The 25,959-nt window shown below is 39.8% G+C and overlaps 2 pseudogenes; both read left to right on the plus strand.

The window, feature by feature from the left end:
• LOC138372138 (voltage-dependent T-type calcium channel subunit alpha-1G-like) overlaps positions 1 to 1,886 on the plus strand; it is a 68,268-nt pseudogene extending 66,382 nt beyond the window's left edge.
• A 331-nt stretch (positions 1,887 to 2,217) lies between these two features.
• On the plus strand, positions 2,218 to 15,228 carry LOC123749460 (voltage-dependent T-type calcium channel subunit alpha-1G-like; annotated as a pseudogene).
• The last annotated feature ends 10,731 nt before the right edge of the window (positions 15,229 to 25,959 follow it).

Here is a 25,959-nt window from a genome sequence, read left to right on the forward strand (position 1 = left end):
GTTATTTGACCTGTCTCAGTTTTTAATGGACCTATCCTTTCCCTAGTCTTAGTACGATATAACTGAAAAAACCCTTTAGGATTTGTGGTCATAGCTTGCTCTGCAATGCGAACTTCATAGTTTCTTTTTGCTTTCCTTATCTCTTTTTTAACATTTCTAACCAGTTGTACGAATTCCTGTTCTAAAGTGACCTCCCCATTTTTAATCCTTTTGTACCAAGCTCTCTTTTTACCTATAAGGTTCTTCAAATTCTTTGTTATCGACTTTGGGTCATTAGTATTCGATCTATTCAATTTGTATGGTATGCTCACCCCTTTTGGGACTGGATATATTTTGTGCTACTAATTGTGATTGGGTCATTCTTCATGATCAACTTGTGCCTGGTTGTTATTGCTACTCAGTTTTCAGAGACTAAGAAGCGAGAAATGGAGCGAATGAAAATGGAGCGTGCCAGGTTTCAGTCAACTAGTACACTTGCATCTGGTTCCACTTCGGAACCAAATTCATGCTATGCAGAAATTATAAAATATATTGCTCACTTATGGAGACGAGGAAAGAGAAAATTTTACATTCGGTACAAACAGTTTCGCCGGAGAAACAAGTCTGATCATCCTCATCAGCTGAGCCTCAAGAAGCAGCGTCGTCGTCGACAATATGAGGCAGCACAGAGTGCCATTATCAGTCGGGAAGGTGGAGCATCTGGAGTGCCAAGCACTGTAGTAGCCATGGCTCCTACTGTTGGTGGCATTGGACCTGGTGGAGCCTTAACTGTGATGAATAACATAAGCTCAACATCTCCACAGCTTTTGTCACCCCCAGAAGTACACAAAGTTCCAGACGACTCGAGAAACAATAATGCTCCCCGCATTAGCCCAGAATTTTCTGACATAGATCCTCAAGCCTCCACACATCGTCCTGTTCTCCTCAAAATCTCAAGCGGTACAAGTGGGGATGGCAGCAATGAGCTCTTGCCACCATCACCAGGTAGTCAGGGCACCTGTACCCCACAACAGCATCGACGCAGCTATGTCATGTTCAGTGATGTAGTGCTTCTCCATGGTCATGCTGGGGAGACAGCAACAAAAAATGTCTGTCACAGTGAGAAGACTACGCAAACTGACGATGAACCTCTAGATTCATCATATTTCCGTGAGCCCTTACCCCATCACCTCACACACCAGGACCACCTTCTCTTATGCCCCCTGCTCTACTACCCCCAGCCCTCCTACCCCTTAACAAGAATAAATCTTCCTTGCGTTCTGTCTCGCGAACACCCTCAAATAATGGTTCAGGGGGAAAAGGTTCTCTCACTTGTGGAGAACTTCTGGCACTTAGTGGTGCTCTTTCTGCTGCTTTGCCCACACACTTGGGCATTGACTCCCGTTCCGTCCACACACTTTATTCTTCATTGGCCAAAGGAGTCAAACACTTTTCAGCACCAACTTTATTCTTTTCTGCTGATCAAGCCCCTGCAAGTTTCACAAATTACTATTCAGAGTTTGATTCCTGTGATTCAGAGTCTGACTGGAGTGATGAAGATTGGAAGGATGAGGGGACAAAACAGCCTTCTTTAGCCCATAGATTTTGTTCACAAATTCGTGTGTATATCCACACGGATCCACCAGCTTCTTCGTATGAAGAAGCTGGTGGATCACCGATACTTTCCACGGGGCATTCTTATTGCTATCCTCATCAACACCCTCAGCATGGGCATCGAGTACCATAACCAGCCAATGATGTTGACAATTATTGTGGAACTGAGCAACTTCGTCTTCTCAGCCGTGTTTGCCGTCGAAATGTTGCTAAAGATTATTGCCGAGGGACCCTTTGGTTACATAAGCAATGGTTTCAATGTTTTTGATGGCATCATTGTCATCCTCAGGTAATGTGATAATAAATTTGAGAAAGTTGTTTGTAAGCTAATTTTAATTTTATGCAAATTTTTTTGCATTATTAGATTTAAGATTGTATTTTCTGACATGTTAAAAATAATTCCAGATACAGTAAATGGAAATTGGTTGGTACAAAGTTGTTATATTGTTAGAAAAATGCTAAGTTGATTTTTGAAGCACAAAAACAGTACTTTTATTACTACATATATGTAGTATTCAACACGAATATACAAACATCACTAACAACTTGAAATAATAATAAGATAAGAATAAAGGACACTACAGAAAGCATAAGTATACTTAGCTCCATACCCGTTGAATTTTCATGTCATCTTCCACCCAAGGTGAGCATGGAATTAACAAGTGGATAATCTGGAAACATACAAACCAAACCCTCAAAGAAACATGCTAAAACCTCTCTTAACTACAACTCTCCTCTCAAAACCTCTCTCTCAACAACAACGGCGAGAAACAATGGGCAGAGTTTCTTTCACCCTATGCCCCTGTTACCTAGCAGTAAAATAGGTACCTGGGTGTTAGTCAGCTATCACGGGCTGCTTCCTGGGGGTGGAGGCCTGGTCGAGGACCGGGCCGCGGGAACACTAAAAAGCCCCGAAATCATCTCAAGATAACCTCAAGAAGATTCTACATCACTACACATAAGGGGCATAACTGGCCGACCCCTCACAGTGTTCAAGAGAGAACTGGATAAGCACCTCCAAAGGATACCTGATCAACCAGGCTGTGACTCATACGTAAGTCTGCGAGCAGCCGCGTCCAACAGCCTGGTTGATCAGGTCGGCAACCAGGAGGCCTGGTCGACGACCGAGCCGCGGGGGATGTTAAGCCCCGGAAAGCATCTCAAGTTAACCTTAAGGTATCCTACGCTGGACACGTTCAAGTGAATTTATATCCATTCTATAGTACGGCGACCAAAACTGAATTGCATAATCTAAATGGGGCCTAACCAGAGCAAGATATAGCTGAGGAACCACACCAGGTGTCTTGTTACTAACGCATCGATTAATAAATCCCAGTGTCCTATTTGCCTTATTACGAACATTCATGCATTGATCCTTTTGTTTTAAATTCTTACTAATCATAACTCCCAGATCCCTTTCGCAATCCGACTTCGCAATCTCAACACCATCAAGCTCGTATCTTGTAACTCTGCAAATCATCACTACCTAGCCTCAGAACTTTACATTTATTAGCATTAAACTGCATCTGCCAATCCCTTGACCATTTCAAAACCCTATCTAGATCAACTTGAAGTGATAGTGAGTCCTCCTCCGAATTAATTTCCTCACCGATCTTCGTATCATCTGCAAATTTGCAGATGTTGCAACTCAAACCTGAATCTAAATCATTTATATATATTATAAACAACAGAGGTCCCAGGACAGAGCCTTGAGGCACTCCACTAACATGAACCCAGCGATAGGTTACGTAAAAGGGGATTTCGATGTGGATTTAATATATAACTTATTTAAGAATATTCTAAACAAAGCACAGGAACATTGTACCTTACCTACCTTGAGGTTACCTTGAGGTGCTTCCGGGGCTTAGCGTCCCCGCGGCCCGGTCGTCGACCAGGCCTCCTGGTTGCCGGACTGATCAACCAGGCTGTTGGACGCGGCTGCTCGCAGCCTGACGTACGAGTCACAGCCTGGTTGATCAGGTACCCTTTGGAGGTGCTTATCCAGTTCTCTCTTGAACACTGTGAGTGGTCGGTCAGTTATGCCCCTTATGTGTAGTGGAAGCGTGTTGAACAGTCTCGGACCTCTGATGTTGATAGAGTTCTCTCTCAGAGTACCAGTTGCACCTCTGTTTTTCAACGGGGGTATTCTGCACATCCTGCCATGTCTTCTGGTCTCATGTGATGTTATTTCTGTGTGCAGGTTTGGGACCAGCCCCTCTAATATTTTCCACGTGTAAATTATTATGTACCTCTCCCGCCTGCGCTCAAGGGAGTACAGTTTTAGGCTCTTTAGTCAGTCCCAATAGTTTAGATGTTTTACTGAGTGGATTCTAGCAGTAAAGGATCTCTGCACGCTCTCCAGGTCAGTAATTTCTCCAGCTTTGAAAGGTGCTGTCATTGTGCAGCAGTACTCCACTCTAGAGAGCACAAGAGTTTTGAAAAGTATCATCATCGGTATAGCATCTCTAGTGTGAAAAGTTCTTGTTATCCAACCTGTCATTTTTCTTGCAGTTGTGACGGCTACTGTATTGTGTTCTTTAAAGGTAAGGTCTTCCGACATGAGTACACCCAGATCCTTTACATTGCCTTTTCGTTCTATGTTATGATTTGCCTGAGTTTTGTACGTGGTTTCCGTTTTTATATTTTCATTTTTTCCAAAGCGCATGAGCTGGAACTTATCTTCGTTAAACACCATATTATTTTCTGTAGCCCATAGAAAGACCTGATCTACATCTGACTGGAGGTTCGCCGTGTCCTCTATGTTGCCTACTCTCATGAAGATCCTAGTGTCATCTGCAAAGCATGATACAGTGCTATAGGTTGTGTTCTTGTCTATGTCCGAAATGAGGATGAGAAAAAGTACTGGAGCAAGCACAGTACCCTGGGGGACTGAGCTCTTCACGGTTGATGGGCTGGATTTTATTTTGTTGACTATTACACATTGGGTTCTGTTGGTCAGGAAATTGTAGATCCATCTGCCTATTTTTCCGGTAATTCCTTTTGAACGCATTTTATGTGCAATAACACCATGGTCACATTTATCAAAAGCTTTTGCGAAATCTGTGTAAATTACATCCGCGTTATGTTTGTCTTCCATAGCATCTAATGCCATATCATAGTGGTCCAGCAACTGCGACAGGCAAGAGCGCCCTGTTCTGAAAACATGTTGTCCGGGGTTATGGAGTTGCTGTGATTCCATGTATTTTGTGATTTTACTTCTTAGCACTCTCTCAAAAATTTTTATGATGTGCGATGTTAGCGCTATCAGTCTGTAATTTTTTGCCTCTGCCTTATTTCCTCCTTTATGAAGTGGTGCTATCTCTGCTGTTTTTAGTATATCAGGAATAACGCCAGTATCTAGGCTTTGTCTCCACAGAATGTGGAGGGCCTGCGATAGTGGTTTTTTACAGTTCTTGATGAATATGGAGTTCCAAGAATCCGGGCCTGGTGCAGAGTGCATAGGCATACTGTTTATGGCTTCTTCAAAATCCAGTGGGGATAGGGTGACGTCTGATATATGATTTGATGTTGGTATCGTATCCATGAAAAATTCATTTGGGTCATCAATCTTTAGTGTGTTTAATGGCTCGCTGAAAACAGAGTCGTACTGCGTCCTCAGTAGCTCGCTCATTTCTTTGTTGTCATCGGTGAAAGTTCCATCTCCCTTTCGCAGGGGCCCGATACTAGATGTGGTTTTTGATCTTGATTTTGCATAGGAGAAAAAATATTTCGGATTTCTTTCTATTTCACTGATGGCCTTTTGCTCTCTTTGCCTCTCCTGGGTTCTGTATGATTCTTGTAGCTTCCGTTCAATTGTTTCTATTTCTCTACCTAACCTTTTTCGCCGTTCTTGAGATAGGGTGCGACTCTCAAGTTGTTCCGCGATTCGTTTTCTTCGCCTATATAGGGAACGACGTTCCCGTTCCAATCTGCATCTCTTCCTCTTTTTTCTTAGAGGTATGCGGTTTGAACATATTTCTAGTGCTACTGAGCTTATTTTTTCCAGGCACTGGTTCAGGTTTGCATTTCCTAGCTGTTCTTCCCAGTTTATTTCTGTGAAGTCCTGGTTTATTCTCTCCCAGTTTATCTGTTTATTATTGATGTTGAATTTGCTGAAATCTCCTCCACCGGGAATCTGGACTGGTTTTGAAGGTCTACTCCCCATGGTTGTCATAACTTCAATTAAGTTGTGATCTGAGTAACAGGTATTTGTAATCATTATGTTCCTGATCAATTCATCATTATTAGTGAAAATGAGGTCCAGCGTGTTCTCCTTCCTAGTTGGTTCTACTATTTGCTGGTTTAAGGCAAACCTGTCGCACATCCGTAGCAGGTCATTTGCATGTGCCTGTTCATTTAGGCTACTTCCTGGTATTCTTTCTGATATTACTGTATTAGCCAGGTGCTTCCATTTCAGGTGCCGTAGGTTGAAGTCCCCAAGCAGGATGATGTTAGGAGCTGGATTTGTGAGGTTTTCCAAGCAGTGTTCTATTTTCATTAGTTGGTCTTTAAACTGCTGAGGGTTTGCCTCCGGTGACTTATATACAAGGACAATAACTACATTTAGAATCTCTATTTTGATTATCAGGACTTCCACCATATCATTTGAGGTGTTTAGCAGCTCAGTACAGATGAGTGTGTCTTTGATGTAGAGGCTGACCCCACCCTGAAGCCGGTGTTTCCTATCACATCTGAAAAGATTGTACTCTGAGATCCATATTTCACCATCATGGTAGTCCTTTGTGTGGGTTTGTATACAATACAAATTGAATAGATCTAATACTAATGACCCAAAGTGGATAACAAAGAATTTGAAGAACCTTATAGGTAAAAAGAGAGCTTGGTACAAAAGGATTAAAAATGGGGAGGTCACTTTAAAACAGGAATTCGTACAACTGGTTAGAAATGTTAAAAAAGAGATAAGGAAAGCAAAAAGAAACTATGAAGTTCGCATAGCAGGGCAAGCAAAGACAAATCCTAAAGCGTTTTTTCAGTTATATCGTACTAAGACTAGGGAAAGGATAGGTCCATTAAAAACTGACACAGGTCAAATAACAGATAGTGATGAAGAGATGAGTAGTATTTTTAATAAATATTTTGTATCTGTATTTACTAAAGAGGAACTTAACAATATGCCTTCAGCCGAACAAGTCTATGTGGGTGGGGACGAGGACAGGTTGACGAGTTTAGTAGTTACCAGGGAGGATGTTCTTAAACAAATAGTAAAACTCAAACCAAACAAATCCCCAGGGCCGGATGAAGTGTTTGCCAGGGTGCTTAATGAATGCAAAGAGGAGCTTTGTGACCCACTGTCAACCATATTTAATAAATCAATAGAGTCAGGCAGAGTGCCAGAGTTTTGGAAAGTTGCTAATGTGATACCAGTTTTTAAGAAAGGAGATAGATCACTTGCGTCTAACTATAGACCAATTAGCCTAACGTCTATTGTGGGAAAGTTACTCGAATCTATAATAGCAAATAAAATTCGTCTTCATCTTGAAAAACATAAATTAATAATTGAGTCGCAGCGTGGTTTTGTAAATGGCCGTTCATGTTTAACAAATTTGTTATCTTTTTATTCTAGCATAGTTGAGGCAGTTGATAGTGGTAGGGATTGTGATGTTGTGTACCTTGACTTTAGCAAAGCTTTTGATACAGTGCCACATGAAAGACTGATTAAAAAGATAGAGTCTCATGGTATTGGGGGTGCTATATTAGGCTGGATTAGGGCATGGCTATTCCAAAGGAAACAAAGAGTTAGTATAAATGGAATCAAGTCAGAGTGGGAAAATGTTGTAAGTGGAGTGCCTCAAGGCTCTGTCCTGAGACCTCTGTTGTTCATAATATATATAAATGATTTAGATTCAGGTTTGAGTAGCAACATTTGCAAATTTGCAGATGATACAAAAATCGGTAGGGAAATTAATTCGGAGGAGGATTCACTATCACTTCAAGTTGATCTAGATAGGGTTTTGAAATGGTCAAAGGATTGGCAAATGCAGTTTAATGCTGATAAATGTAAAGTTCTGAGGCTAGGAAATGATGATAGAGTTACAAGATACGAGCTAGATGGTGTTGAGATTGCGAAGTCGGATTGCGAAAGGGATCTGGGAGTTATGATTAGTAAGAATTTAAAACAAAAGGATCAATGCATGAATGTTCGTAATAAGGCGAATAGGACACTGGGATTTATTAATCGAAGCGTTAGTAACAAGACACCTGGTGTGGTTCTTAAGCTATATCTTGCTCTGGTTAGGCCCCATTTAGATTATGCAGTTCAGTTTTGGTCGCCGTATTATAGAATGGATATAAATTCACTTGAACGTGTCCAACGTAGGATGACTAAGTTAATTCCCCAAATTAGAAATCTTTCATATGAAGAAAGATTAACAAAGCTTAAGTTGCATTCACTGGAAAGGCGAAGAGTTAGGGGTGACATGATAGAGGTTTACAAGTGGATGAATGGACATAACAGGGGGTATTAATAGGGTATTAAAAATATCAGCACAAGACAGAACACAAAACAACGGGTATATATTGGATAAGTTTAGATTTAGGAAAGACTTGGGTAAATACTGGTTCAGTAACAGGGTTGTTGATTTGTGGAACCAATTGCCGCGTAACGTGGTGGAGGTGGTGTCCCTCGATTGTTTCAAGCATGGGTTGGACAAGTATATGAGTGGGATTGGGTGGTTATAAATAGGAGCTGCCTCGTATGGGCCAATAGGCCTTCTGCAGTTACCTTTGTTCTTATGTTCTTATGTTGTGATTGGGTCATTCTTCATGATCAACTTGTGCCTGGTTGTTATTGCTACTCAGTTTTCAGAGACTAAGAAGCGAGAAATGGAGCGAATGAAGATGGAGCGTGCCAGGTTTCAGTCAACTAGTACACTTGCATCTGGTTCCACTTCGGAATCAAATTCATGCTATGCAGAAATTATAAAATATATTGCTCACTTATGGAGACGAGGAAAGAGAAAATTTTACATTCGGTACAAACAGTTTCGCCGGAGAAACAAGTCTGATCATCCTCATCAGCTGAGCCTCAAGAAGCAGCGTCGTCGTCGACAATATGAGGCAGCACAGAGTGCCATTATCAGTCGGGAAGGTGGAGCATCTGGAGTGCCAAGCATTGTAGTAGCCATGGCTCCTACTGTTGGTGGCATTGGACCTGGTGGAGCCTTAACTGTGATGAATAACATAAGCTCAACATCTCCACAGCTTTTGTCACCTCCAGAAGTACACGAAGTTCCAGACGACTCGAGAAACAATAATGCTCCCCGCATTAGCCCAGAATTTTCTGATATAGATCCTCAAGCCTCCACACATCGTCCAGTTCTCCTCAAAATCTCAAGCGGTACAAGTGGGGATGGCAGCAATGAGCTCTTGCCACCATCACCAGGTGGTCAGAACAAGTCTATGTGGGTGGGGACGAGGACAGGTTGACGAGTTTAGCAGTTACCAAGGAGGATGTTCTTAAACAAATAGTAAAACTCAAACCAAACAAATCCCCAGGGCCGGATGAAGTGTTTGCTAGGGTGCTTAAAGAATGCAAAGAGGAGCTTTGTGACCCACTGTCAATCATATTTAATAAATCAATAGAGTCAGGCAGAGTGCCAGAGTTTTGGAAAGTTGCTAATGTGATACCAGTTTTTAAGAAAGGAGATAGATCACTTGCGTCTAACTATCGACCAATTAGCCTAACGTCTATTGTGGGAAAGTTACTCGAATCTATAATAGCAAATAAAATTCGTCTTCATCTTGAAAAACATAAATTAATAATTGAGTCGCAACATGGTTTTATAAATGGCCGTTCATGTTCAACAAATTTGTTATCTTTTTATTCTAGCATTGTTGAGGCAGTTGATAGTGGTAAGGATTGCGATGTTGTATACCTTGACTTTAGCAAAGCTTTTGATACAGTGCCACATGAAAGACTGATTAAAAAAATAGAGTCTCATGGTATTGGGGGTGCTATATTAAGCTGGATTAGGGCATGGCTATACCAAAGGAAACAGAGAGTTAGTATAAATGGAATCAAGTCAGAGTGGGAAAATGTTGTAAGAACATAAGAACATAAGAACAAAGGTAACTGCAGAAGGCCTATTGGCCCATACGAGGCAGCTCCTATTCTATAACCACCCAATCCCACTCATATACTTGTCCAACCCGTGCTTGAAACAATCGAGGGACCCCACCTCCACAATGTTACGCGGCAATTGGTTCCACAAATCAACAACCCTGTTACTGAACCAGTATTTACCCAAGTCTTTCCTAAATCTAAACTTATCCAATTTATATCCATTGTTTCGTGTTCTGTCCTGTGTTGATACTTTTAATACCCTATTAATATCCCCCCGGTTATGTCCATTCATCCACTTGTAAACCTCTATCATGTCACCCCTAACTCTTCGCCTTTCCAGTGAATGCAACTTAAGCTTTGTTAATCTTTCTTCATATGAAAGATTTCTAATTTGGGGAATTAACTTAGTCATCCTACGCTGGACACGTTCAAGTGAATTTATATCCATTCTATAATATGGCGACCAAACTGAACTGCATAATCTAAATGGGGCCTAACTAGAGCAAGATATAGCTTGAGAACCACACCAGGTGTCTTGTTACTAACGCTGCGATTAATAAATCCAAGTGTCCGATTTGCCTTATTACGAACATTTATGCATTGATCCTTTTGTTTTAAATTCTTACTAATCATAACTCCCAGATCCCTTTCGCAATCCGACTTCGCAATCACAACACCATCTAGCTCGTATCTTGTAACTCTATCATCATTACCTAACCTCAGAACTTTACATTTATCAGCATTAAACTGCATCTGCCAATCCTTTGACCATTTCAAAACCCTATCTAGATCAACTTGAAGTGATTGTGAGTCCTCCTCCGAATTAATTTCCCTACCGATTTTCGTATCATAGGCAAATTTGCAAATGTTGCTACTCAAACCTGAATCTAAATCATTTATATATATTATAAACAACAGAGGTCCCAGGACAGAGCCTTGAGGCACTCCACTTACAACATTTTCCCACTCTGACTTGATTCCATTTATACTAACTCTCTGTTTCCTTTGGTATAGCCATGCCCTAATCCAGCTTAATATAGCACCCCCAATACCATGAGACTCTATTTTTTAATCAGTCTTTCATGTGGCACTGTATCAAAAGCTTTACTAAAGTCAAGGTATACAACATCGCAATCCTTACCACTATCAACTGCCTCAACAATGCTAGAATAAAAAGATAACAAATTTGTTAAACATGAACGGCCATTTATAAAACCATGTTGCGACTCAATTATTAATTTATGTTTTTCAAGATGAAGACGAATTTTATTTGCTATTATAGATTCGAGTAACTTTCCCACAATAGACGTTAGGCTAATTGGTCGATAGTTAGACGCAAGTGATCTATCTCCTTTCTTAAAAACTGGTATCACATTAGCAACTTTCCAAAACTCTGGCACTCTGCCTGACTCTATTGATTTATTAAATATGGTTGACAGTGGGTCACAAAGCTCCTCTTTGCATTCTTTAAGCACCCTAGCAAACACTTCATCCGGCCCTGGGGATTTGTTTGGTTTGAGTTTTACTATTTGTTTAAGAACATCCTCCCTGGTAACTGCTAAACTCGTCAACCTGTCCTCGTCCCCACCCACATAGACTTGTTCGGCTGAAGGCATATTGTTAAGTTCTTCTTTAGTAAATACAGATACAAAATATTTATTAAAAATACTACTCATCTCTTCATCACTATCTGTTATTTGACCTGTCTCAGTTTTTAATGGACCTATCCTTTCCCTAGTCTTAGTACGATATAACTGAAAAAACCCTTTAGGATTTGTCTTTGCTTGCCCTGCTATGCGAACTTCATAGTTTCTTTTTGCTTTCCTTATCTCTTTTTTAACATTTCTAACCAGTTGTACGAATTCCTGTTCTAAAGTGACCTCCCCATTTTTAATCCTTTTGTACCAAGCTCTCTTTTTACCTATAAAGTTCTTCAAATTCTTTGTTATCCACTTTGGGTCATTAGTATACGATCTATTCAATTTGTATGGTATACTACGTTCCTGTGCTTTGTTTAGAATATTCTTAAATAAGTTATATATTGAATCCACATCGAAATCCCCATTTAAGTCACCTATCGCTGGGTTCATGTCTCGCTCCAAGACCGGCCCACACCCCATACCCAAGCCTTTCCAATCAATTTGACCCAAAAAATTTCTTAGGCTATTAAAATCAGCTTTTCGAAATCTGGCACTTTAACAGAATTTTCTCCTACTGGTCTATTCCATTCTATGCTAAATCTGATTTATTTGTGATCACTGCTCCCTAGCTCACTCCCTATTTCGATGTCATTAATTTGCGTTTCCCTGTTAGTTAACACTAAATCTAAAATATTATTTTCCCGTGTTGGTTCCTTAATGTGTTGCGTAAGAAAGCAATCGTCAATTAATTCTAGAAAATCTTCTGCTTCACTATTCCCTGTTTTGTTCAACCAGTTTATTCCGCTAAAATTAAAGTCACCCATGACATAAATACTGTTAGATCTAGATGCTCTAGATATTTCATCCCATAGATGCTTTGCTTCCATTCTGTCTAAATTTGGTGGCCTATATATTACTCCTATTATAATATTATTAGCTTTTTCGTTTAATTCAATCCAAATAGTTTCTGAGTGTGGCTCTGTTTTGATTCCCTCTTTGAGACTACATTTCAAATTGTCCCTAACATATATGGCTACTCCACCTCCTCGTCTAATATATCTATCTGTGTGAAATAGTTTAAATCCATATATTTGATATTCAGCTAATAGTTCTCTATTTTCTACATTCATCCACGTTTCGGTAAGCGCAATAATATCTATTTTTTCTGTGCAGACAAGAGCATTTAATTCGTTAATTTTATTTCTTAGACTTCTACTGTTAGTGTAATATACCCTAAGTGAATTGTTATTTTGCGGACCTTCTCTTTCCCTGATCGTTTTGCCAATTCCTTTCTCCCACAAACACATACTTTTATTACCTCCTTCCTCCAAATCAATTCCCATACCTCTATCTACTAACAGTTTAAACCCAAACAAACACCTCTAACCACTTCTTCTAGCGAGTTCGCAACAGCAACAACCCCAGCTCTCGATAGATGCACCCCATCACGAGCATACATTTCATTTCTTCCATAGAAGTGTTCCCCAGTTGTCTATGAAAGATATTGCATTTGATTTGCAATATCTTTCCAGCCGGCAATTGACACCAAGTGCCCTCGATATCCATTCATTTCCCACTCCCTTTCTTGGAAGAATGCCACATATGATCGGGATTCCTCCCTTGCTCCTAACTAACTCTATGGCTGTTTTATACCTCTGAATCAGTTCCTCACTCCTGACTCGACCAACATCATTTCCTCCCACGCTAATGCAAATAATGGGATTGTTCCCATTACCAGCCATAATATCATTCATGTTGTTTATAATATCACCAATGCCAGCTCCGGGATAGCAAACCCTTAACCTGTTCCCCCTATCTCTAGCACAAAACGTTCTATCCAAATACCTTATCTGGGAATCTCCCACAACTAATGTTTGCTTAGGTACTTCCTTTACTTTCTGAGGGGCCTGCGCTTCCTTTCTCTTCGTTGCTTTCCCTTTTGCGCGATCACAGTCTCTCCACAGCACTCGTCCTCCAAAACGTCAAATGAATTAGAAGTTGCTATGGCGTTTGAAGGCGGCTTTATTCAAAGTCTTCTTAAGGCCCCTGTCTTTCGCATAAGGTAAGTGGAGTGCCTCAAGGCTCTGTCCTGGGACCTCTGTTGTTTATAATATATATAAATGATTTAGATTCAGGTTTGAGTAGCAAACATTTGCAAATTTGCCGATGATACGAAAATCGGTAGGGAAATTAATTCGGAGGAGGACTCACTATCACTTCAAGTTGATCTAGATAGGGTTTTGAAATGGTCAAAGGATTGCAGATGCAGTTTAATGCTGATAAATGTAAAGTTCTGAGGTTAGGTAATGATGATAGAGTTACAAGATACGAGCTAGATGGTGTTGTGATTGCGAAGTCGGATTGCGAAAGGGATCTGGGAGTTATGATTAGTAAGAATTTAAAACAAAAGGATCAATGCATAAAATGTTCGTAATAAGGCAAATCGGACACTTGGATTTATTAATCGCAGCGTTAGTAACAAGACACCTGGTGTGGTTCTCAAGCTATATCTTGCTCTAGTTAGGCCCCATTTAGATTATGCAGTTCAGTTTTGGTCGCCATATTATAGAATGGATATAAATTCACTTGAACGTGTCCAGCGTAGGATGACTAAGTTAATTCCCCAAATTAGAAATCTTTCATATGAAGAAAGATTAACAAAGCTTAAGTTGCATTCACTGGAAAGGCGAAGAGTTAGGGGTGACATGATAGAGGTTTACAAGTGGATGAATGGACATAACCGGGGGGATATTAATAGGGTATTAAAAGTATCAACACAGGACAGAACACGAAACAATGGATATAAATTGGATAAGTTTAGATTTAGGAAAGACTTGGGTAAATACTGGTTCAGTAACAGGGTTATTGATTTGTGGAACCAATTGCCGCGTAACATTGTGGAGGTGGGGTCCCTCGATTGTTTCAAGCACGGGTTGGACAAGTATATGAGTGGGGTTGGGTGGTTATAGAATAGGAGCTGCCTCGTATGGGCCAATAGGCCTTCTGCAGTTACCTTTGTTCTTATGTTCTTATGTTCTTATGTCAGGGCACCTGTACCCCACAACAGCATCGACGCAGCTCTGTCACGTTCAGTGATGTAGTGCTTCTCCATGGTCATGCTGGGGAGACAGCAACAAAAAATGTCTGTCACAGTAAGAAGACTACGCAAACTGACGATGAACCTCTAGATCCATCATATTTCCGTGAGCCCTTACCCCATCACCTCACACACCAAGACCACCTTCTCTTATGCCCCCTGCTCTACTACCCCCAGCCCTCCTACCCCTTAACAAGAATAAATCTTCCTTGCGTTCTGTCTCGCGAACACCCTCAAATAATGGTTCAGGGGGAAAAGGTTCTCTCACTTGTAGAGAACTGCTGGCACTTAGTGGTGCTCTTTCTGCTGCTTTGCCCACACACTTGGGCATTGACTCCCGTTCCGTCCACACACTTTATTCTTCATTGGCCAAAGGAGTCAAACACTTTTCAGCACCAACTTTATTCTTTTCTGCTGATCAAGCCCCTGCAGGTTTCACAAATTACTATTCAGAGTTTGATTCCTGTGACTCAGAGTCTGACTGGAGTGATGAAGATTGGAAGGATGAGGGGACAAAACAGCCTTCTTTAGCCCACAGATTTTGTTCACCAATTCGTGTGTATATCAAGAAGCTGGTGGATCACCGATACTTTCAACGGGGCGTTCTTATTGCTATCCTCATCAACACCCTCAGCATGGTCATCGAGTACCATAAACAGCCAATGATGTTGACAATTATTGTGGAACTGAGCAACTTCGTCTTCTCAGCCGTGTTTGCCGTCGAAATGTTGCTAAAGATTATTGCCGATGGACCCTTTGGTTACATAAGCAATGGTTTCAATGTTTTTGATGGCATCATTGTCATCCTCAGGTAATGTGATAATAAATTTGAAAAGTTGTTTGTAAGCTAATTTTAATTTTATGCAAATTTTTTGCATTATTAGATTTAAGATTGTATTTTCTGACATGTCAAAAATAATTCCAGATACAGTAAATGGAAATTGGTTTGGTACAAAGTTGTTATATTGTTAGAAAAATGCTAAGTTGATTTTTGAAGCACAAAAACAGTAATTTTATTACTACATATATGTAGTATTCAACACGAATATACAACATCACTAACAACTTGAAATAATAATAAGATAAGAATAAAGGGACACTACAGAAAGCATAAGTATACTTAGCTCCATACCCAATGAATTTTCATGTCATCTTCCACCCAAGGTGAGCATGGGATTAACAAGTGGATAATCTGGGAACATACAAACCAAAACCCTCAAAGAAACATGCTAAACCTCTCTTAACTACAACTCTCCTCTCAAAACCTCTCTCTCAACAACAACGGCGAGAAACAATGTGCAGAGTTTCTTTCACCCTATGCCCCTGTTACCTAGCAGTAAAATAGGTACCTGGGTGTTAGTCAGCTATCACGGGCTGCTTCCTGGGGGTTGAGGCCTGGTCGAGGACCGGGCCGCGGGAACACTAAAAAGCCCCGAAATCATCTCAAGATAACCTCAAGAAGATTCTACATCACTACACATAAGGGACATAACTGGCCGACCCCTCACAGTGTTCAGGAGAGAACAGGATAAGCACCTCCAAAGGATACCTGATCAACCAGGCTGTGACTCATACGTAAGTCTGCGAGCAGCCGCGTCCAACATCCTGGTTGATCAGGTCGGCAACCAGGAGGCCTGGTCGACGACCGGGCCGCGGGGGACGTTAAGCCCCGGAAGCACCTCAAGGTAACCTAAGGTATCCTACGCTGGACACGTTCAAGTGAATTTATATCCATTCTATAGTACGGCGACCAAAACTGAATTGCATAATCTAAATGGGGCCTAACCAGAGCAAGATATAGCTGAGGAACCACACCAGGTGTCTTGTTACTAACGCATCGATTAATAAATCCCAGTGTCCTATTTGCCTTATTACGAACATTCATGCATTGATCCTTTTGTTTTAAATTCTTACTAATCATAACTCCCAGATCCCTTTCGCAATCCGACTTCGCAATCTCAACACCATCAAGCTCGTATCTTGTAACTCTGCAAATCATCACTACCTAGCCTCAGAACTTTACATTTATTAGCATTAAACTGCATCTGCCAATCCCTTGACCATTTCAAAACCCTATCTAGATCAACTTGAAGTGATAGTGAGTCTTCTTTCGTGCCAATTCCCCCACCGATCTTCGTATCATCTGCAAATTTGCAGATGTTGCAACTCAAACCTGAATCTAAATCATTTATATATATTATAAACAACAGAGGTCCCAGGACAGAGCCTTGAGGCACTCCACTAACATGAACCCAGCGATAGGTGACTTAAAAGGGGATTTCGATGTGGATTTAATATATAACTTATTTAAGAATATTCTAAACAAAGCACAGGAACATTGTATACTATACAAATTGAATAGATCGAATACTAATGACCCAAAGTGGATAACAAATAATTTGAAGAACCTTATAGGTAAAAAGAGAGCTTGGTACAAAGGATTAAGAATGGGGAAGTCAGTTTAGAACAGGAATTCATACAACTAGTTAGAAATGTTAAAAAAGAGATTAGGAAAGCAAAAAGAAACTATGAAGTTCGCATAGCAGAGCAAGCAAAGTCAAATCCTAAGGTTTTTTTTCAGTTATATCGAACTAAGACTAGGGAAAGGATAGGTCCATTAAAGACTGAGACAGGTCAGGCGCAGACAGTCTCAGAGTCAGGCGCAGACAGTCTCAATCAGGCGCAGACAGTCTCAGTGAGAGGGTGTGTTAGCCGGAGCTCCTGAGTGTTGTTATATTATCATAGCAATATGGAAGTTGTAGTGAAGGACCTGGTGACCTCTAGTGGGAGCCCTGAGGACGGAGTTGGACTCTCTGCGGGAGGAGGTGCGTCAGGTGAAAGAACAACGAGAAGTAACGAAGGAGGAGACCAATAGTAAAGGGACCCTCGTCTTGGAGAGTTGTGAAGGACAGGGGCCTTAAGAAGACTTTGATAAAGCCGCCTTCAAACGCCATAGCAACTTCTATTCATTTGACGTATTGGAGGACGAGTGTTGTGGTGGAGACTGCGGATCGCGCAAAAGGGAAAGCAACGAAGAGCAAGGAAGCACAGACCCCTCAGAAAGTTAAGGAAGTAGCTAAGCAAACCATAGTTGTGGGAGATTCCCAGATAAGGTATTTGGATAGAACGTTTTGTGCCAGAGATAGGGGGAACAGGTTAAGGGTTTGCTATCCCGGAGCTGGTATTGGTGATATTATAAACAACAAGAATGATATTATGGCTGGAAATGGGAACAATCGCGTTATTTGCATTAGCGTGGGAGGAAATGATGTTGGTCGAGTTAGGAGTGAGGAACTGATTAAAAGGTATAAAACAGCCATAGAATTAGTTAGAAGCAAGGGAGGAATCCCGATCATATGTGGCATTCTTCCAAGAAAGGGAGTGGGAAATGAATGGATATCGAGGGCACTTGGTGTCAATTGCCGGCTGGAAAGATATTGCAAATCAAATGCAATATCTTTCATAGACAACTTCTATGGAAGAAATGAAATGTATGCTCGGGATGGGGTGCATCTATCGAGGGCAGGGGTTGTTGCTGTTGCGAACTCATTGGAACCAGTGGTTAGAGGCATTTGTTTGGGTTTTAAAACTGTTAGTAGATAGTGGTATGGGAATTGATTTGGAGGAAGGAAATAATAAAAGTATGTGTTTGTGGGAGAAAAGAATTGGCAAAATGATCAGGGAAAGAGAAGGGCCTCAAAATAACTATTCACTTAGGGTATATTACACTAACACTAGAAGTCTGAGAAACAAAATAAACGATTTAAATGCTCTTGTCTGCACAGAAAAAAATAGATATTATTGCACTTACCGAAACGTGGATGAATGTAGAAAATAGAGAGCTATTAGCTGAATATCAAATCAATGGATTTAAACTATTTCACACAGATAGATATATTAGACGAGGAGGGGGAGTAGCCATATATGTTAGGGACAAATTGAAATGTAGTCTCAAAGAGGGAATCAAAAACTGAGCTACATACAGAAACTATTTGGATAGAATTAAACGAAAAGCAAATAATATTATAATAGGAGTTATATATAGGCCACCAAATTTAGACAGAATGGAAGCAAAGCATCTATGGGAGGAAATATCTAGATCATCTAGATCTAACAGTATTTATGTCATGGGTGACTTTAATTTTAGTGAAATAGAACTGGTGAATAAAACAGGGAATAATGAAGCAGAAGATTTTCTAGAATTAATTGACGATTGCTTTCTTACGCAACACATTAAGGAACCGACGCGGGGAAATAATATTTTAGATTTAGTGTTAACTAACAGGGAAACACAAATTAAGGACATCGAAATAGGGAGTGAGCTAGGGAACAGTGATCATAAAGAAATTAGATTTAGCATTGAATGGAATAGATCTGTAGGAGAAAATACTGTTAAAGTGCCTGATTTTCGAAAAGCTAATTTCAATAGCTTAAAAGAATTTTTTTGGGGTCAAATAGATTGGAATGTCTTGGGTATGGGGTGTGGGCCGGTATTGGAGCTAGACGTTAACCCAGCGATAGGTGACGTAAAAGGGGTTTTCGATGTGGATTCAAATCATAATCTATTTAAAATATTCTAAGCAAAGCCCAGGAATGTATGTATACCATATCAATTGAATAGATCGAACACTAATGATCCAAAGTGGATAACAAGGGATCTGAAGAGCCTTATAGGTAAAAAGAGAGCGTGGTACAAAAGGATTAAGAATGGGGAAGTCAGTTTAGAACAGGAATTCGTACAACTGGTTAGGAAATACTAAAAAAGAGATAAGGAAAGCAAAAAGAAACTATGGAGTTCGAATAGCAGAGCAAGCGAAGACAAATCCTAAAGGGTTTTTCCAGTTATACCGGACAAAGATTAGGGAAAGGATAGGTCCATTAAAAATACCAAATAGTGATGAAGAGATAAGTAGTATTTTTAATAAATATTTTATATCTGTGTTTACTAAAGAGGAACTTGACGATATACCTTCAGCCAACAAGTATATGTGGGTGAGGACGAGGACAGGTTGACTAGTTTAGCAGTTACCAGGGAGGATGTTCTTAAACAAATAGTAAAACTCAAACCAAACAAATCCCCAGGGCCGGATGAAGTGTTTGCCAGGGTGCTTTAAGAATGCAAAGAGGAGCTTGCGACCCACTGTCTACCATATTTAATAAATCAATAGAGTCAGCAGAGTGCCAGAATTATGGAAAGTTGCTAATGTGATACCAGTTTTTAAGAAAGGAGATAACTCACCTTGCGTCAAACTATCGACCAATTAGCCTAACGTCTATTGTGGGAAAGTTACTCGAATCTATAATTGCAAATAAAATTCGTCTTCATCTTGAAAAACATAAATTCATAATTGAGGTCGCAACATGGTTTTGTAGGTGGCTGTTCATGTTTAACAAATTTGTTATCTTTTTATTCCAGCATAGTTGAGGCAGTTGATAGTGGTAGGGATTGTGATGTTGTGTACCTTGCCTTTAGCAAAGCTTTTGATACAGTGTGACATGAAAGACTGATTAAAAAGATAGAGGCTCATGGTTTTGGGGGTGCTATATTAAGCTGGATTAGGGCATTACTATACCAAAGGAAACAGAGAGTTAGTATAAATGGAGTCAAGTCAGAGTGGGAAAATGTTGTAAGTGGAGTGCCTCAGGGCTCTGTCCTGGGACCTCTGTTGTTTATAATATATATCAATGATTTAGATTCAGGTTTGAGTAGCAACATTTGCAAATTTGTCGATGATACGAAAATCGGTAGGGAAATTAATTCGGAGGATCTTAAACTTAAAACGGAGTTCTTAAACTATCTCTTCAAGTTGATCTACCGAATGAGGTACCAAAGCAAATTTTGGTTGTGGGAGATTCCCAGGTGAAGTATTTAGACAGAACCTTTTATGCCAGAGATAGGGGGAACACATTAATATAAGCCATCGCCCATTGTCAGAACAACTGCACTTCCAGTTGCACCTGTGGTGCGGTGTAGGGAAGCATCAGTGTATATGATTTGAGAGAGAGAATGCTCTGTGGACAGAGCATCGAGCATCAATATGGCTTTGCCTCAAGACGAAGCTTGGGCTGATCTTTAATTTGCTTCTTGGGTGGAAAGGGAGGGATTAAAACTGGAAAGGGTGTAATCTCCCACGGTGCAGGAAAGTGCCGTTGTTGTTTCTCTTGGTACAAATTGTGAACCTGATACATTCTGAGTTGAGTTCCAGTTTTTGTTATCCATTTGGAACAATGCTGAGCTTCAATAAAGAAATTCTGGAGGGCTTCTGTGTAAGGACTAGGATGAGTTAGCCTAAGCATTTATATACCAATTTAACAGTTAATTTTAGTAACACGATCAACAACGCTCGGAATATTAAGTTCCTTTCTCATATTAAGCATCTTTGTTGTACGAGGGCACCAAAGGATTATCCTCAAGGCTTCGTTCTGCAATTTTTCAAGCCCTCCAAGCATTCTTTCAGTCATCAAGTCAAGCAGAGGTGCAGCATAATCCACTAAAGATCTGATGTATGCAAGGTACATCATTTTGACAATTGTGACATTGGCACCATAGCCTGAGTGATAACCTGCAACAGCCTTGAGAGCTCTGAGCCTCTCTTTATACTGACGACAGAGTCTGAATACAACAGGACCATACAGTGGCACCTCAAGGCCAAGGTATTTGAATCTGTTTACATAGTCAAGCTGGGAGCCATCAGACAGTTGCATCTTGCGAACAGCTCCTCCCTGCCTGGGTGGGCGCCGATTTAGTATCTTTGTTTTCTCTGCTGAGATAATTAAACCTAGGTCCTGACATGAGTCTAATACAGAGTTAAGAGTGTTCTGCGTGTTAGCATACCCAGTGGTGTGTATCATTATATCATCAGCATACCCAGTGGTGTGTATCTATGTCATCATCATACCCAGTTGTGTGTATCATTATATCATCATCATACCCAGTTGTGTGTATCATTATATCATCAGCATACCCAGTTGTGTGTATCATTATATCATCAGCATACTCAGTGGTGTGTATCATTATATCATCAGCATACCCAGTGGTGTGTATCATTATATCATCAGCATACCCAGTGGTGTGTATCATTATATCATCAGCATACCCAGTGGTGTGTAGCTATATCATCAGCATACCCAGTGGTGTGTAGCTATATCATCAGCATACCCAGTGGTGTGTATCATTATATCATCAGCATAGCTATAATGATGTTGACGTTGGGTTTGCTTGGTACAGAGTTTAACAGCGTGTTTATTAAGATATTAAATAGGGTAAGACTGAGGACACCTTCCTGTGAGGTACCTAGTTCGAAGTCTCTTGTTATCATTAATAATTTTGTTGTATTTGAGTCTAGCTTCAGACACGTGCATGTTACAGTATGTCTTAAAGAGTTGAGAGCAATTAAGGATGATAGAGTCACAATTAATGTATCTGTTTAGAGACTTGTACACATTTCAGTGCAAAAAGCAAGGAAAATAGTTCTGATTGAAGGGGGTAGAGGCCCAGTTGTTTATACGGACTTCCCACTCATAATATAAGCTTTTGATACAGTGCCACATAAAAGACTGATTAAAAAGATAGAGGCTCACAATATTGTGGATTCTATATTAAGCTGAATTAGGGCATGGCTATACCAAAGGAATCAAAGATTTAGAATCAATGGGGTTAAGTTGCAACACATGGTTTTACACATGGCCGTTCATGTTTAACAAATTTGCTCTCTTTTTATTCCATCATAGTTGAGGCAGTTGATAGTGGTAAGGATTGTGATGTTGTGTACCTTGACTTTAGCAAAGCTTTTGATACAGTACCACATGAAACAATGTTGACCTTCAATAAAGACATTCTGGAAGGCTTCTGTGCTAGAGTTAGGATGAGCTAGCCTTAGCATTTTTATACCAATTTGACAGTTAATTTCAGTAACACGATAAACAACGCTCGGAATATTAAGTTCCTTCCTCATGTTAAGTATCTTTGTGGTACGAGGGGCATCCAAAGATTATCTTCAAGGCTTCGTTCTGCAAGTTTTCAAGCCCTTTAAGCTTTCTTTCAGTCATCAAGGCAAGCAGAGGTGCAGCATAATCCACTAAAGATCTGATGTATGCAAGGTACATCATTTTGACAATTGTGACATTGGCACCATAGCCTGAGTGATAACCTGCAACATCTCCAAGAGGGCTTATGGAGCCTCTCTTTATACTGACGACAGAGTTTGAATACAAAAGGACAATACAAGGCAAATTTTAAGGTATTTGAATCTGTTAACATAGTCAAGCTGGGAGCCATCATACAGTTGCATCTTGTGAACAGCTCCTCCCTGCCTGGGTGAACACCCGTTTAGTATCTTTGTTTCCTCTGCTGAGATATGATTAAACCTAAGTCCTGACATGAGACTAATACAGAGTTAAGAGTGTTCTGCATGTTAGCATGACAAGTAGTGTGTATCATTATATCATCAGCATATACCCAGTAGTGTGTATCATTATATCATCATGTATTTTGATATATGATACAAGGTCTAAATTGATCGATCGAACGATCTAAATTGGGTACTGAAATATGGCCAAAAGATTGGCGGATGCCGTTTAATACTGACAAATAAGGTTTAAAGGATAGGTAATGACGATAGACCGAGTTACAAGATATAAGCTAGATGCATGCATGGTGCTGAGATTATGAAGTCGAATTATCAAAGGGATCTGGGAGTTATGATTAGTAAGAATTTAAAACAAACAAAAATCAATGAATAAATGTTCGTAATAAGGCAAACAGAACACTGGGATTTATGTATTGAAACACTAGTAATAATTAAGATATCGGTTCATTGTTCTTCAGATATATCTTGCTCTGGGTAGGCTCCATTTAGATATATATGCACTTCACTTTTGGTCACAGCATATCCACATCATGGATATAAATTTACTAGAATGCGTCCAGCGGAGGATAACAAAGTTAATACCCCAAAATAGAAACCTGTCATATGAAGAAAGATTGTCAAAGCTTAAATTACATTCTCTAGAAAGACAAAGAATTATAGCTAGGTGACATGTGGTTTATGTTTTTGTTGATTTGTTTCTATATTTTCATAAATAAAGCATGCTTACTGTCTTATTCCAAGTTTTACGACAATTTTACAAGATTTAAAATATAAAGCTCAATATATTTCAGTTTTTTTATACAGGAATTATACATTGATATAACATTATAATAACGTAACGATGTCATGTAAATAACGTTATATTGACGACATATAAATGTTATATTTATGTTATAAGAACGTAAATTGAATAGGTTTACATAAAGTAAAAAAAAAAAAACGAAATGTTGACTGAAAATTGTTTATTTTTATATATAAAGCATGAAAACTTTATAATTCCATAGCATTCACTACTATTTTTAAATTTTTACATAAATCTTAAAAAACTGTGTCTCAAGAATACATGTTTTTAGTTATATCTAGTGGTTTTAAGAACGTCAGAAATACGTATTTATGTCAAATGTTAGAGTATTACCTTTGTGGCACCATTTAAAAACGTTCACAAACGTTCTATGTTTGCTGGGTAGAAGAGCTCCCAGAACCCCATCAAGCAGGGAGAGTCAGGAGCTGCCTGATCTGGGACCAATGTAGTGTGGGCTACAAAGCCCAGCTTTCCATCACAGTTCGACTTGGGGCCTAGTCTCCCACCCCTCACGTCTTAGAAGTTAAAAAGAGGGTCAGATATCAGCATGTAAATGAATGAGTAAACATTTCATCAACAAACAAGGCCCCATACCCACCATGGAGCCACAATTAGAGGATAGGACACCCAACAAGACAAAGGTCCCCCCCCAGGGTGCACTGTAGATATACGCCCTACAATCGCAACCATAGGAATCATCAGTCCGTCAAGATATAATGGAAGCTCAGCACGATATAATTGGGCTCAGCAATGAAGGAAAAGATTGACAATAAAGGTGTCCTCTTGCTCGACAATGACGAGTACCACAGTCAGTTTTACGGGTGAGAGGGTGTGCCTCCCCAAAAACCCGGTGTCTAAACAGAAGAAAACATCTGAAAGAATAATCAAGAGTTGTAAAACGTCACAAGGAAATAGCAATTAAACAGGAGAATTGGGAAGGAAAAATTAAACTTAATAGGAAAAAGCATTCAGCACAATTAGCGAAGATGGCAGCAAGAGCATTAGGCTTCAAAAGGACAGAGGACACTGTCCCATGGAGCATCACACTCTAGCATCCGCCAACCAAGCCCCCTCATGATGGCAACGGGCTGGAAAGGGAGGGGGGAATGAGAAAGACGAGAGGGTGAAGAATACTGCCCAGTGTAACTCCAGTGTTAATAGGTAGAGTGGGTGAATTGGAATCATTCACAGAGACATACTGGAGCCTGTCACTAAGGTAAGACTCTAGGTATTGGAGGGAGTGACCTCTTACTCCGTTATGTTGTAATTTAGGAAAGTTAATGTGTTAACAGTGTAAAAGTCTTAATGTAGGTCAACAAATAAATGAACAAGGGTACTCATTTCTTCCAAGAGCTGCACATATAAAGTTAATCATACTAATCGGTGCATGATTGGTCCTTTTTTGGGCCTGAAACCATTATGGCAAGAAGTAAGTAAATTTTGTTTTGCTAAATAGGATTAAGGCTGCTTGTAGATTAACTCTTTAAAATATTTTAGACAAAATCTGCAGAGTTCATATTGGTCTATAATTGTTGACTTCAGTGAGATTGACACTTAATGGACTAAGGTTACTCTTGCTTTTTTTTCCTAAGTATATTAGGAAAGGTTTGGAGTTCAAATGATTTGTTGTAGAGCAATGAAATGGCTGGAGCTAAAAATCTAGAGGTTTCTTTGAAAATTAGGGTTGGTATGTGAACATATGGTATCTGTGCATGGGGTTCATTCATCCACTGCAAATTACCTGATGCTCATCACCACCCAATAAAAATCTGCTATCAGAACAATAAAATTGTCTTCAAACACACACAGCCTCTCTGTTTAAATCCCTGAACATGCTAAATATACACTCACTCTACACATTCTCTTGTGCTATTTACATGTACAAAACCTTGTTCCTAAATGCTAATCCTGATCTGAAACTCTCCATTGATAGATGTAATAGAACCCACGAGCACCACAACATAAATAAATATCTGTTTGATATAAATTGACAGTCATGCTAATATAATTGCCAGTAAGGTTTATGTAATTCACAATCATCTTAATATAATTGCCAGTTTGGATAATATAATTGACAGAGGATTATACGAATCAGGATAATATTATTGCTAATCAAGCTAATATAACTTGGAATCAGGCTTTTTCACCCACAGGGTTATTGATCGATGGAACTGACTACCCACCAACGCCTTAACTGCCAAAATGTGCTGAATTTCAAAATATACCTGGAAAAAATCAAGCAAAATGGGGGCCCAGCAAACATTTTCATGTTTTTAAAACATCCTAAAAACGACATTTCATTGTTTTCAGCACGTTTATAATTACGTTTAGAAAAGGTTTTTTGAGAACTTTTATATACGACCTTAGAATGTAAA

The sequence above is a fragment of the Procambarus clarkii genome, chromosome 38 (assembly GCF_040958095.1).
Source record: "Procambarus clarkii isolate CNS0578487 chromosome 38, FALCON_Pclarkii_2.0, whole genome shotgun sequence".
Lineage (NCBI taxonomy): Eukaryota > Metazoa > Arthropoda > Malacostraca > Decapoda > Cambaridae > Procambarus > Procambarus clarkii.